Consider the following 15,007-nt stretch of genomic DNA (forward strand, 5'->3'; position numbering starts at 1 on the left):
ACACACCCCAACAGCCTCCACACTCTCTCTCTCACACACACGTGCCCTCAACACACACACAGACACCCCTTGTCTGCCAATGCCCAGCCTGTCCTCCCCATCCCCACCTGTAGGTCGTGCTGCCCCAGGGCGTCTGACCTGAGCCCAGGAAACCCAGGTCCCCCTGAGAATGCTTCTCCCAGCACTGGGCTAGCAGGGGGCTGCGGGTTGGGAGTGAGGGGCACCCGCCGGCAGAGCTGTGAAGGGAAGTCCAGGCCTGGGACAACAGTGATTGTTCGTTATCGTTCTATCTCCTGTTAATTAATTCTGCCCCCGATTAGCAGCGGATAATCCCATTTATGCTGCATTATTTTCTTCTCTCCCTGCAGCGGGATGAATCCGAGGTCAGGGAAGCAATTCCCGTCCCCGTCACACCAATGTGAACACGCAGGGATGCAGGCCCAGCGCCCATGGCAGGCCAGGGGGCACCTGAGACCAGAAACACCTCAGAGATTAACCTACAGTTGAATATAGGTAGAATTGGCTGGCTCGGACGGGGAGGAGGGAGCAGGGAATGGGGCACGGGGCCTTTCCTCTCGGGGGGTGGGGGCTCCAGCCCCAGGGCAGGGACTGGCTGGCTCTGGGGGGGCAGGGAATGAGGCATGGCGCCTTTCCCCTTGGGGGGGGGCTCCGGCCCCAGGGCAGGGACTGGCTGGTTCTGGAGACAGGGAATGGGGCACGGGGCCTTTCCGCTCTGGGGGGGCTCTGGCCCCAGGGCAGGGACTGGCTGGCTCCGGGGGGCAGGGAATGGGGCCTTTCCCCTCGGGGGGGGGCTCCGACACCAGGCAGGGGACTGGCTGGCGCAGGTGGCAGCAGCGGCCTGGTGGGCATTGACTAAGGAAATCCTGAACTCCAGGGCGGGGAATCTGTCGCGTTTTGCTTCCGGGACTCAGAATCCCTGGCTCTCTCCCAGCCCCCCCCTCCAGCCGATGATGTCACCAGCACCCCCAAAGAGCCTCTCCCAGCATGCTGCGCAGAGGGCGCCCTCCTTGGCTGGGTGATGCAGATGGGGCTCGGGTCCCGGCAGGTGAGTTGAAGGCGGGGGTTGCGGGGAGGGGGGGGCGGTGTGCGGCTGAAGGGGAGGATAGCATGGATCCCACTCGCCCCACCCAGCCAGCCAGCACCAGGGAAGGACAGAGACGCAGCTGGAGACTGTCTCTCCCTGCGGCTCAACAGCCACTTCGGGGTCTGAAGCTGACACCCCCCTCCCCATACGCCCTGTCTGTCTGTCTGTCTGTCCATCTATCCCAGTACACCAAATCCCTCTATCCATCCTTCCATCTGTCTGTCCCAGACCCCCCCATCTATCTATCTATCTATCCATCCCCAGACACCCCATCTATCTATCTATCTATCCCCATCCACCCCCTCTATCTATCTATCTATCTATCTATCTATCTATCTATCTATCCCCATCCACCCCCTCTATCTATCTATCTATCTATCCCCATCCACCCCCTCTATCTATCTATCTATCCATCCCCAGACACCCCATCTATCTATCTATCTATCTATCCATCCCCAGACACCCCATCTATCTATCTATCTATCTATCTATCTATCTATCCCCATCCACCCCCTCTATCTATCTATCTATCTATCCATCCCCAGACACCCCATCTATCTATCTATCTATCTATCCCCATCCACCCCCTCTATCTATCTATCTATCTATCCCCAGACACCCCTCTATCTATCTATCTATCTATCTATCTATCTATCTATCCCCAGACACCCCCTCTATCTATCTATCTATCTATCTATCTATCTCCATCCACCCCATCTATCTATCTATCTATCTATCTATCTATCTATCTATCTATCTATCCCCAGACACCCCTCTATCTATCTATTTCTGGGTGTATCTTTCTAGCCATCTCTCTCTATCCCTGTCTCTCTCTACGTCTCTCCCTCCATCCTTCCTTCTGTGTATTTCTGTCTGTCCATCCACACCCGTTGGATATTCCGGTCTCTACCCATCCATCCCCGGACACGGGATCTATCTACCCCCCCTCCCCCGCATCTCTCCACCCCCCCCCATCTCCCCCAGCAGCTCCGGAGCTCCCCCCCCCCCCCGCTCCCTCCCTCCTTCTCTCTCCATTTCTGCATCTTTCGCTCTTTCTCCAGGCTCCGACCAGCAACCTGCCACATTCCCCCGCTCCCCCCCCCGACCAGCTCCCCCCCCCAGCCCAGCGCGCCAGCGGGGGGGTGGGAGGACGGAGACGCAGCGGCTCCTGCCTTTTCCTCTCCTGCTGGGGGGGCGCAGACACTGCCGGGAGGGGGGGATCGGCGCTCAGGGGGCCCCTTCCCCCCAGGTGCAGCCTGCAGCGCCCCCCCCCCCTCCCCGCCGGCTTCCCCCAGCCGGGCCCCTCGGAGGCGCCGCGGCCGGCGGGGGAGCTGGTCAAGTTCGCGCAGAGGAGCCGGAGGATGGGGGGGGAGGTGATCGATGGGGGGATCCCAGCCCCCCAGCACAGCCGGAGCTGACGGGGGGGCAGACAGACAGACGGACGGCAGCCTCCCCCCCCGCCCTGAGTTCTTTGTTCATCTCCATAGGGTGGGGAGGGGGCGCCCCCAGGCGCGCACCGCGTTCCCCCCACCCCCAATTTACGCGTCGCGTCGCCGCCGGCGCTAGGAGCAGGTAGGTGGATCGGGTTTTGGGGCGGGGGGTCGGTTCGGTGGGGGAGGGGAGGGGGGCCAGAGGAGACCCCCCCCCGCTTGGCACTGAGCTGTGTGGCCGGGGCTATGGGGGGGTCTCGCCAATCTCGGGGTGAAGGGGGATCCAGCGGAGACACCCCCCTCCCAGATTGGACCTGAGCTGCGGGGGGGGGTGTTATGGGGATCTCTCTGATCGTGGGGGAGGGGTTGGTGGAGGGAGACTCCCCCAGAATGGCACTGATCTGCGTAAGGAGGGTATTGGGGGTCTCTCTAAGTTGGGGGGTTGATGGAGGTAGACCCCCAGATTGGCACTGAGCTGTGGGGGGGAAGCTTTGGGGTCTCTCTGATCTTGGGGGGCTGGGTTTGGCGAGGGGTCTGGAAAGGGAGACACTGAGGTGGGGGGAGAGTTTTGGGGGGGTCTATCTCTGATCTGATGCTGAGGGATCTCTGTTGGGGGGGGGGGAGAGAAATGGCGGGCAGATCCCTGTGTCTTCTGTGCCTGGGCTGATCCATCCCAAATGGGGAGGGACCCCAAGGCCAGATGAAGGTGGAGAGTGGGGGCAGGGGGGGAGATGAGACACCACTGTAGGAAGCAGATGGGGGAGCAGAGATTCCCGGCCCCTCCCCCCGAAAGATAGACACACTGGGGTCCAACTCACCCACTGGAGAATGGGGTGGGGGGGGGTGCAGGAAGGGAGTGGGATCTAGTGGCTAGAGCAGGGGGAGACTGGAATTCAGGACACCTGGGTTCTCTTCCCAGCTCTGGGAGGGGAGTGGGGTCTAGTGGTTAGAGCGAGTGGAGCTGGGAGCCAGGACTCCTGGGTTCTCTTCCCAGCTCTGAGAGGGACTGGGGTCTAGTGGTTAGAGTGGGTGGAGCTGGAAGCCAGGACTCCTGGGTTCTCTCCCTGGCTCTGGGAGGGGAATGGGGTCTAGTGGTTAGAGCACTCAGAGGAGGATGGGAGGTGATGGGGCCTGCTGGCTTTTCCTCCCGAGACTGGCTGGATATTCTTGTATAATGAATATTGCTGAGGACAGGGGAAAGGGTCAGCACAGAATATACCGGGGGGGGGGGAGTGTATTTTAGGAAGTGTATGTAACAACCCCCCGCCTGATTTCTGCCTATCCCTTGGCAATATAATTTATTCCTCCCAAGATGCACCACGCTGCAGTTACAAAGAGGGGGAGGGGGAATCCTTGGCTCCCCATGACTGTGTGTAACCAGCCAGGAGGGGCTGCGGGTCGGGAGTGAGGGGCACCGGCAGAGCTGGGGGGGACACCCAGGGCTAGGCTAGCAGGGGGCTGTGGGTCAGGAGTGAGGGGCATTGTTTCCTCGCACAAGGGTTAATGATTTTGACTTGAACTTCCCAGAGACGGGACATTCCGGGGAGGGTGGCTAATGTCAAGGAAAGGGGGGGGCAGGATGAGGAGGGACTTCCCTTTGGGGGAGGAGTCTGGGGCTCTGTTTGGGGGGGCAGGTTCCACTTTCCCTGAATTGACCAGCCCTACCCCCGCACTCCTGCGGCTCAGCCCCCCTAGATCTGAGCCGGCGCCTGGGGGATCCCACTGGGGATTTGGGGAGGGGGGTCGTGGGGAGTTTCTGCGGGGGAAGGTGGTCAGAGAAGGGCTCAGACACCCCGCCCAATTCCAGAGCTGGGGAGAGAACCCAGAAGTCCTAGCTCCCAGCCGCCCCCATCCCCCACTGGACCCCATTCCCTTCCCAGAGCCAGGTTAGACCCAGGTTAGGTGCCGACTGTGCAGGGCCGTGGCGCTCGCGGGGTTAATGTCTGGCAGCGGTTGGTGGGGGAGTATTAAGGGGTCAAGGGGGAGCAAGTCCCAGGTGCAGACTGTCTGTGAAGCCAGACGAGGTCAGAGGTCATGGGCAGGGTCAGGGGTCGTTCCCAGCACTGTCGCCTATGCATAAATCATAGTGTCTGGGAGAGGAGGAGGGGCTGGTGGGTCAGAGCGGGGGAGGGGGAGGGCTGGGAGCCAGGACTCCTGGGTTCAGATAACTGCCACATTCCCATTACATACAGCCGTAGAAACAGTCACACACACAGTGTGTATATATGTTCATGCACACTGAGCTGTCGTGTGTGTGTGTGTGTGTGTGACTGTGCGCGTGTGGCTCTGTGTGTATGTGTGTAGGGTGTTTGTGTGTCTGCAGACGGAGTGTGTATTTCCAACTGTGTGGGTAGGTGATCGAACAGGTGCATTTGTGGAGGGACCCACACACACACACACACACACACACACACACAGAGTCACCTGAACACTCAGAGTTACACAATCACAGTTAAACAGTGTTACACAATCAGACTTACAGTTTCACACAGTGACAATCGGACACTCAGATGTTTGCAGTCGCACACATTCACTTGCACACAGTGACAATTGCACCCATGAACAGTGACAACCAGGCATACAGTCATGCAGTGACAGTCATACACATGGACAGCCCCAATCACACCCACTCAGTCACACACAGTGACAGTTGCACAAATGGGTGTTCACAACCACACACACATTTACATACAGTGACAGTCACAAACCCTGACAATGGCAATTGCACAGCCTTGCAGTGACAATTATACACAATCTGTTAGACACAACTGCACGCAACACCTCCCAGGCACATGCTCACAGTCGCACACAATGCTGTTCACAACTACACACACAGAGTTGCATATGGTGACAGTTTTACACGCTCACAAGTTAGACACAATCGCACTGCATGACTGCCAGTCACATGCTCACAGTCACACACACTGATTTTCACAATCACACACACACTTACATACTGTGACAGTCACACACTCAGTTATAGTCATACACATTGCTGTCACAATCGCGCACACACACAATTACATACACTGGCAGTCACACACTCACAGTGACAGTCGTACACACTGCTGTTCACAATCACACACACACGATCTCAGACTTCACATCCCCCTTCACTTTCACTGTCTGGGTCAGAGCCAGAAGCCTCTTAGAAACCTGACCTTCTGGGACCTGGGAGGGAGCTGTGGAAGGGGGGAGAAGGAGTGAGAGTGGCATGTCAGGAATGAAGGGCACCAAGCCGGGGGGCTCTCAGCAGGACCCCCACCCCTCGTGACTCTTACCTCAGCCCCCCGCCCAGACTAAACTCCCTCTGCTGCCCCCACTCCAGCCCCATTTCTGGCCTCTCTTCACATGGATAGAACCTGGGTCGGGAATGAGGGGCACCGGCAGAGCTGCGGGGGGCAGCCCAGGGCTGGGCTAGCAGGGGCTGCAGGTCGGGAATGAGGGGCACCAGCAGAGCTGAGGAGGGGGCAGCCCAGGGCTGGGCTAGCAGGGGCTGCAGGTCGGGAGTGAGGGGCACCAGCAGAGCTGGTGGCGGGGGTGGGAGTGTTATTTTCTACTTGAATGCTCTGGTTGATCCAGCTGGTTCTGTGACCTTTGACCCTAGGGGACTGGGGTGGGGATGAATTTGGGCCTGAGGAAGTGAGCTGGATTTGGGAGGGGGTTGGCTGGGAGATTTGGCAGTTTCTGTGCTGAGCTGGCAGGTGGGTGTGGGTGTCCCTGCTGCCCCCTGCTGGAGGGGACAGGTGCTGTTGCTGTGTGTGTGTGTGTGTGTGTGTGTGTGTGTGTGTGTGTGTGTGTGTGTCCCTGCTGCCCCCTGGTGGAGCGGACAGGCCCTGTTCTCTGTGTGTGTGTGTGCTACCCCCTGGTGGAGGGGACGAGTCCTGCTCTGTGTGTGTGTGTGTGTGTGTGTGTGTGTGTGTGTGTGTGTGTGTGTGTGTCCCTGCTGCCCCCTGGTGGAGAGGACGGTCCTTGCTCTGTGTGTGTGTGTGGTTGAGGGACAAGGCCTGGTTCCCATTACAGGATGGCAGTGCTGCTCCATTGTGTTGCAGTTACACCACAATGTGCATTGCTGCACAGCTCCGGTGGCAGGGTGGTACCAGAGCTGTGCGCTGGGGTTGCCGTTGTGTCACAGCAGTGGTGTGGGCTGGGGTGTGTTCTCATTACGCGCAGGGGGGTGTCAGCCCTGTCTGGCTGTGGTCACGTGACCACGGTTGTGGCGCCGAGCGACTGTGCTGCTGTCTGGTTGTGGTACAAGCGCGGAGTTGTGTTGCAGTTGCATGACACTGAGCGGGTGTTTTCGGCAATGTTGTCATTCCATGCACACGAGGCCACTATGGGGTGGAGCGTGGGCTGGTTAGACAGGGACCCCTTGCCCACCACTGAGATGCAGCCACCTCTAGGGTGGGGCACTGGGCCTGCTTATACAGGGCCCCCTTGTCCGCCGCTGAGACGCTGAGACGCAGCCACCTCTGGGGTGGGGCACCAGCCTCTCTAGCCCCCACTTCCCTGCCCCCACTCAGATCTGTTCAACCCAATTGACCAGGGAAGGAGCTGGCTGGGGAACTGGAGAGGTTGAAGGAGGCTGAGAGGGATGAAAAGAGGTGGGGAGGGGGAGCAGAAGAAAGGGTGGAAGGTGGGGGAGATGGAGGAGGAGAAGAAGGAAGGATGGTGGGGATGGAGGAGCTCTTTGCTGGGACAACCAGCTGGTAAGGCCTCCCCCCCCCTCCCAGAAAGGGTTAAAAGTTCAAGGCCAATGGGGTGATTTAAAGGGCCAAGCGCATGTATTCTTTGGGGGGTGTTCTTTGAGGAATTGGGGGGGATAGGATGTGGGGTCATTCCAGGGTCCAGCCATATTGGTGGCTATTCCAGACAGACAGACCCCCCCTCCCCCGCTGGGGTCCCCAGTGTCTCCCCACACCCTGTATCCCTTCAGGGTGTGCTGGGGACTCCTTCAGGTGTCCTTAGTCAGCAGCTGTTGCTTTAAGAAACACCCCCCCCACCCACCCACACTGGCTAAAGCAGAGAGCCCGGACTCCTGGGTTCTTTCCCTGGCTCTGGAAGGGGAGCGGGGACTAGTGGCTAGAGCAGGGGGGCTGGGAGCCAGGACTCCTGGCTCTTGGAGGGGAGTGGGGCCTAGTGGTTAGAATGGGGGGGGGCTGGGAGTCAATCCTATCTGCTTCAAGACAGCCAGTTCCCCCACTCTGGGGCTAGATTGGGGCTAATGCCCCCTAGCAGGGAAAGGCCCCGTGCCCACAAACTGTCCAGATTATTTCTTGTGGCAGAGTCAAGTTGCACCCCTGATATGTGTGTGTGTGTGTGTGTGTGTGTGTGTGTGTGTGTCCCTGCTGCCCCCTGCTGGAGGATATGGGCCCTGCTCTGTGTGTGTGTGTGTGTACGCGCACACGCATTGTTGTTTCTGACTGTATTTTTTGGCCTTGGTGTGTCATTGTACCTGCTGTGTGTGAGTCTCTCTGCTTGTATGGGCCTGCTTTGTACGTGTGTTACTGTGTGGTGTGTGCGCATGCTCACTCTCTGTTGTTGTGTCTCCGTTTCTCAATACATTGTGCGTAGCCTAGCGTTGTTGTGTCCCAACCTCCGTGTTAGGTTGTGTATCTTTTTCTCAGCATGTGCCCCCCTGTAATGTTGTGTCTCTGCATAGCCAGGTGGCTGTGTGTCAGTGTGTTGCTCTCGGTGGGTGTCACGGGATTGTTGGGTGTCTCTCTGGGTGATATGGTGTATGGCTGTGTCACTGTGCTGCTTTGCGTCTCATTGTGGTGCGAGGGGTCTGTAGGAGGCGCTACGTGTGTCTGTGCATCGCTCAGAGGTTGTGGGTCGTCTGTGCGAATCCCCTGCTCCCTATGGGACCCCCAACAACCCCCCTTCAGGGGTCAGGGAGAGCCAGCAAGACAGTCTGCTGCCATGGCAACGGGGCCTAACACAGCCCAGAGCCTGACCCCCCCCCCCTATTAACCCTTCCTGGCCCAGGCCCTGCTCCCACCCCCCAGCTCTGTCAGTGGCCCTCAGTCCCGACCCACAGGCCCCTGCTAGCACAGCCCTGGGCACCCCCCACCCCAGCTCTACCCATTTTGTCTGTAGTGAGTAAGTTATAAGCCTGGGGAGAGAACCCAGGAATTCTGGCTCCCTCCCAGCCCCCCTGCTCTCCCACTCCCCTCCCAGAGCCAGGGAGAGAACCCAGGAGTCCTAGCTCCCAGCCACCCCCCACTCTAACCACTAGAGTCTAGACCCCTCGCCTGAGGTTAATTCACCCCTATTCACGAGATGATATTAACATGGTGGAACAGTTTCACCCAGATTTGTGAACAGGGCAGTTTTAACTCAGTGAAACACAATGCAGTGTGTGTGTGACATTTGTGTATAACGCCCTTGACTGTTAAGACAACTCTCTGATTGTGGAGTGTTGCATGAGTTTCTCCACACACAGGAGCGTTAGCACAATGATTGTGTGGTCACACAAGTGTGTCCACACACACAGGAGCTTTGAGAGGATTGTGTAGTATCACACAGGTGTGCATGCACACACTGGAATAATAACACAGTGACTGTGACATGTCACACAAGAGTGTCCACACAAACATACACGTGCACATCAGCACCATGCTTATGTCAACGATTGTGTAGTGTCACACAACTGTATAGACACCCAGGCACATCAACACAATGATTGTGTAGTATCACATAAAAGTGTAGACAGACAGACGTGTCAACACAACCGTTTGTGTGTGCGTTATCTGTACAGGGCCAATCTGAGTCTAACCCCAACACTCTTGGCTATTGTGTTAACTACACACTGTCCAACAACCCTCCCCCTTTGCCTGTGAAGTGGGGGTGCAAACACACAGCTGTGTCACCACAACAGGGCTTGTGCTTCACCACAGCCCCCCCCCCCCCCCCCCAACACAATCTCAGCGACAAGTAGGGCAACCAGATAGCAAGTGAGAAGAATCGGGATGGGGGTGGGGGGTAATAGATGCCTATGTAAGAAAAAAACCCGAATATCGGGACTGTCCCTATAAAATCGGAACATCTGGTCACCCTATACAAGCAACTTTCCTTTTGGGAGGGAAAATGTATCCTTGTAAGCCCTGCCCCCTCCCTCATAGCCCCGCCCCAACCCCAGACTTCCTGGGGCAGTGGTGGGGGGGAGCTGAGAGGGAGGGGTCCCCCAGCTCCACCCCGCAGGACTCAGAAAGACACAGGCCAGCAGGGAAGCCACCCACCCGAGCCTAGCCAAAAACCTGCTGAGCTGAACTCCTAATGAAGATCCAGGGAGAGAACCCAGGAGTCCTGGCTCCCAGCCTCCCCCTCCCCCCCCGTTGTGACCACTAGACTCCACTCCCCTCCCAGAGCAGGGGAGAGAAGCCAGGAGTCCTGGCTCCCAGCCTGCCCCCCCACCCCAACCACTAGGCGCCACTGCCCTCCCACGCCGGTCTCTGGGGGCGATGCCATGGGGGCCGGGGGCTCGAGGCTGGGGCCAGCCGGGCGCTGCCGATCCACCCCTGGGGGGGGGAGGAGAGAGTTAACCACAGGGCCGGCTGCTCCTTGGATACCAGCCCAGCTCTGTTCTTGTTACCCACAATCCTTCATTCCTCCCCCCCCTTCTCTGGCACCGACCGGATCCCTGGCACCGAGGTTGGTCCTACAGTCCCCCCCCCAGCCGGACCCCCCTCCCCGCCACCCTCCCTCCCTTCCTGCCCCCCGGGCACTTCCTGGCAGCCCTGCCCAGCCCCACGGCTCCCGCGCGCCATCCTTCCACTCCTCCTCTCACCCCCTTTTCTCCTTCCTTTCTTCCCCGCAGCTCGGCCGCGCCCGGGACCCAGCCGGAGCCCTCGGGCCCATCCTGGGGAGATTTCAGGGTGAGCGTCTCCCCCCGTCCTCCGTCGCCCCTTTTCGGATCAGCCGGAGCTGCGGGTCGGGAATGAGGGGCACCGGCACAGCGGTGGATGGGAGCCGAGGGCTGGGCTAGTAGGGGGCTGCGGGTCGGGATTGAGGGGCACCGGCGGAGCAGTGGGGTGCGGGTCGGGATTGAGGGGCACCGGCAGGGCTGTGGGGGTGGGGAGCCAAGGGGGCTGCAGGTCGAGATTGAGGGGCACCATCAGAGCTGTAAGGGGGGACCCCCATTTGTTCAGATCCCTGGATCACAGCAGGGAGAGCATGTGACGGGCGGACAAGAGTCTTGGCTGGACAGACGCACGTGGGGGGGTGCAGCTTGCTCTGGGCACTGGATACAAAATGGCAGCTGGTGGGTCGCACCCCACCCCCAGCCTGGAGAGTTGGGGAGTGGGACAATTTGGGGTTAACCCTTCCGATGCCAGGAGGATTTTAAGTTCCCTAGCCCACCCCTGCATCTGCTCGCTGGGCCCCTTACTCCTGACCCGCAGCTGCCCTGCCATCCCCGCCCTGGGTCCACCCCCCAGCTCTGCCAGTGTCCCTCACTCCCGACCTGCAGCCCCTGCCAGCCCAGCCCCACCCCCCCCCAGCTCTGCCGGTGCCCCTCACTCACAACCCGCAGCCCTTGCTAGCCCAGCCCTGGCACCCCTCTGCTGTACCAACGCTGGGCTGCATTGCAGGGCTACACAGTGATGGATCAGCTTGTCAGGAATTCCCCCCGAGGGTCGGATCCGTGCGCCGCTCTAGACAGGATGGCGTTGGCTGCGGGGGGTGGAAAGGGTCTGAAGATTGAGGGGTCCCTGCCCCCCCATCCCACCTCACCCAACCCCCTCCAATCCCAGCTTCTAGCATCAGGAGAGAAGCCAAGAACGCCTGAGCCCAGCCGCCCCTTCTCCAGGCCTGTACGTTGTCTCGGCCCTGGCAGAATGACTGAGGGCTGGGAGAGCTGGGGGGCTGTGGGTCGGGAGTGAGGGGCACTGGCAGGGCTGGGGGGAGCCTAGGGCTGGGCTAGCAGGGGGCTGCAGGTCGGAAGTGAGGGGCACTGACGGGGGGGGGAAGGGTAGGGTTGCTGGGCACGCGGGGAGGGGCCTGGCCCGTTGCCAAGCGCCCGGAGGCCGTTGCTAGGGAACCAGGTTCCCTTGGCAGCCGACCAGCTCTTTCACTTTCACTGAGTGGCGCGGAGGGGGAGGGGTTGAGCCCGTTGGGGGGTGCGCTCCCCTCAAGACAGGCTGAGGGGGAGGGGAAGGTCCCCCATTGACACCCCCTCTTACCCCCTCCCCTTCATGGAACACAGCCATAGACCCCTCCCCTCATTGACTCCACCCCTGAGGGACCCCACTCCCATAGGCCCCGCCCCTCATAGAACACAGCCATAGGCCCCGCCCCATAGACCCCTCCCCTCATTGACTCCACCCCCTTAGGAATTCTAGTCCCATAGGCCCCTCCCCCTCATAGTGCCCTGACATTGACCCCGCCCCTCATTGACCAGGACCCTTAGGAACCCCCACTCCTCATAGGCCCCTTCCCCTCATGGAGAACTATCATCAACTGTCCTCCTAGGGCCCCCCCACCATTGGCCTCACCCCTTTCTAGACTCCGCCCTTAAGGACCCTCCTCCCATTGGCCCACTCCCAATAGGTCCCACCCCCTTATAGAATGCTCTTATTGACTCCTCCCCTTTATGGAATGACTCCTATTGGCCCCTCCCTCCATTGACTCCACCCCATTGACCCTGCCCAGTCCCATCAACCCCACCCTCAATAGGCCCCACCCCTAATGGAATGTTCTTATTGACTCCTCCCCTTTATGAAACTGAGCCCTCTTAGCCTCTCCCTCCATTGGCCCGACCCCCTTGGGGGACCCCCCCCCCGCCATTGACCCTGCCCCCTTCATTGACTGTCCCTTCTTGACCCATCCCCCAACCCCCCTACCCCACTGATCTCTAGGGGTGGAGGGTGGCAGCTGGAGTCCTGAGGGGGGAAGGGAAGGGCCCCCCGGGAGAGGCATTTCCCTGTGGGGGGGTGGTTTAGACTGGGTCTCCCCATCCCCCCATGTCCTCCACCCCACTTTGCTCTATGCGGGGGGCTGCTAGGGTGCTTGGCAGGGTAGCTGGGGGCTCTGGGCAATGGAGGAAGATTGTCCAGGGGGGCTGCCAGATGGGGGGGCTCTCGCTGGTTTAGAGGGGGGCAGATGCTCTCAGGCTGGTCGTGTTTGGCTGCCAGGTCTGGGGGGGTCTCTGGTGGGGCGCTGGCCAAGGGGGGGTGTCTGCTGTGTGCGGTGATGTGAATTCATTACAGCCTGGGGGAGGGGAGGCGGGCACCGACCCTCCGGCCAGACAATGGCAGCGGTCGCTATGGCAACGCGCCCAGCCGTGCCAGCGCCCCCCCCCAACCGCCACGCTGTCTGGGGGAGGCATGATAGACAGACACAGTTCCCCCGCACCCAGAATGGCCCCTCCCCCAGGCTGGGTGTGTGGGGGGGTCACTCATTATGGGGCAGTCTGTACCCTGGGAGCCCCCCCAGGTTCCCCAGCCCCATGCTCCCCCATTACAGCTGAGGAACCGGGCGGGATGGGGGGGCGTTGGCAGTGGTGCCCACTGCCTGGGGGGGCGTGAGGGAGCTGGCACCGTGCCCGGCTCTGGGCATTTTCCTCCGTCTGCATCGCTCCTTTCCATTGTCTGCTTCGTTCCCTCACGCCCTGGCAGCCCCCCCCCCCCCCGGTTCTTCCTTTCTCCTTCCTCCCCCCCCCCCTCCTTCCACGTCCATCCGTCCATCCACCCTGTCCCCCTCAACCTTCCAGAGAGGCGGTCACGCTCTTCTTCCCCCCAAACATTGGGGGTGAGTCCTTCCTTCCATCCGTCTGCCCCCTCAGAATGGCCAGTGACTGAAAAGACGAGGTAAGTCACCGGGGGGGGGTTTCCTCTCGTTCCCCTTTCCGCTCACGTCCTCTCCTTCGTTCCTTTCTTCCCTTGCCTCTTCCCCTGGGAGGCAGGGGGTCTCGTGCGGTGGGTGGCGAGAGACGGGTCCCCTCATGGAGGTTTTCCAGGATTTGGGGTGATGGTTCTGGTGGAGGCAGGGAGAAGGGAGGGGCCTCATGGGCCTCGGGGGGAAACCATGGGACCTCAGACCATCAGAGAACCCAGGAGTCCTGGCTCCCAGCCCCCCCTTGCTCTAACCACTAGACTCCAGTCCCCTCCCAGAGTTTGGGATCTCAGAGCTAAATTTGGGGAAAATGCTCACAGATGGCTGAGGCTGAGAAACCCAGCACTGGTCGGGATTCACTGGGCAGGGAACTCGGGGCTGTGGGGAGCCCAGGGCTGGGCTAGAAGGGGGCTGCAGGTTGGGCGTGAGCAGCAGGGCTGGGCTGTCAGGCACAGTGACTGGGACGTACCTCTAGGGGGTGTTAGTCTCCCCCAGTTCCCCTCTGTGATGTCGTCCCTGCTGGGGGTGCAGCCTGGCTGCCGCTCCCCGCTTGCGTCTGGCCGTCCGGGGTGACAGCATAGGAGGGACGTGGGTCAGAGCTGGACAGCTAGCAGTCAAGGCTAGCTCCCGTGCCTGCTGAGTGCTGTTTATTAGGTGTATTACGGTAGCCCCTAACAGTGCCAGTGTTGGCCCTGGACCCCATCACGCCAGGCCCTGTACATTATGAGTGCTATTTATTAGGGGTATTACGGTAGAACCCAGCAGCCCCAGTGCTGGCCCCGGCTCCCATCGCGCCAGGCGCTGTACGTTATGAGAGTTATTTATTAGGGGAATTACGACTTCCTACCTTAGTCAGCTTCCAGACTCCCTCCTGGGCCTACCCTTCTGCCCCCCCCCCTCCCCAAGCCCTCTCTGCTCCGCTCCCTGCACTGCGGCAGGGAGATCCGTCCCCCACTGGGTGGCCCTGTCCTGGCAAGTGAGTTTGCCAGTCTCCTCCGATTCCCATTGATATGGACCGACCTTGGACTGTGTTCAGGGACCCATTCAGTTCTCTCCCCTCTCAGACAGCTGGGTGGCACGTACACACCTGTGTCTCTTGGCCTGCCCGGAGAGATCACTTTGGGGGGAGGGGGAGAACTGAGGCACACACGGGCTTCATCAAAATACGACCCAAACTTCCCACTTTGTCACACCTTGGCCAAGTCATTTAACCCCCATCCGTGCCTCAGTTTCCCCATCTGTAAAGTGGGGTGATAGCACAGCCCTGCCCCACTGTAATGCTGGGAGCATAAATACCTTGATGACTGTGAAGTGGTCTGAAAGCTGCTGGTGAGAAACACTATAGAAGCACTAGGTGGTATTCGTAGATTATAGATTCTAACCCGTAAACATGATCTTCATTAAGGACCAGTATAGTTAAGCATCTTTACGTTATGATAAGATAACTGTGTGTAAATGCATTGAGGGATGGCTTAGCCTATAAAATAGAAATACCATCCCATAAAATGTACCTTACATCACATGGTGTCTCTATTATATTTTATTTTATTTTCTGTTTTCTATTCTAACACAGAGATATATTCAGTATGCAGAGATTATGATGTTTAAGCTACATATGAATTATATTATATTTATTAAA

Source organism: Malaclemys terrapin, chromosome 21, assembly GCF_027887155.1.
Source record: "Malaclemys terrapin pileata isolate rMalTer1 chromosome 21, rMalTer1.hap1, whole genome shotgun sequence".
Classification (NCBI taxonomy): domain Eukaryota; kingdom Metazoa; phylum Chordata; order Testudines; family Emydidae; genus Malaclemys; species Malaclemys terrapin.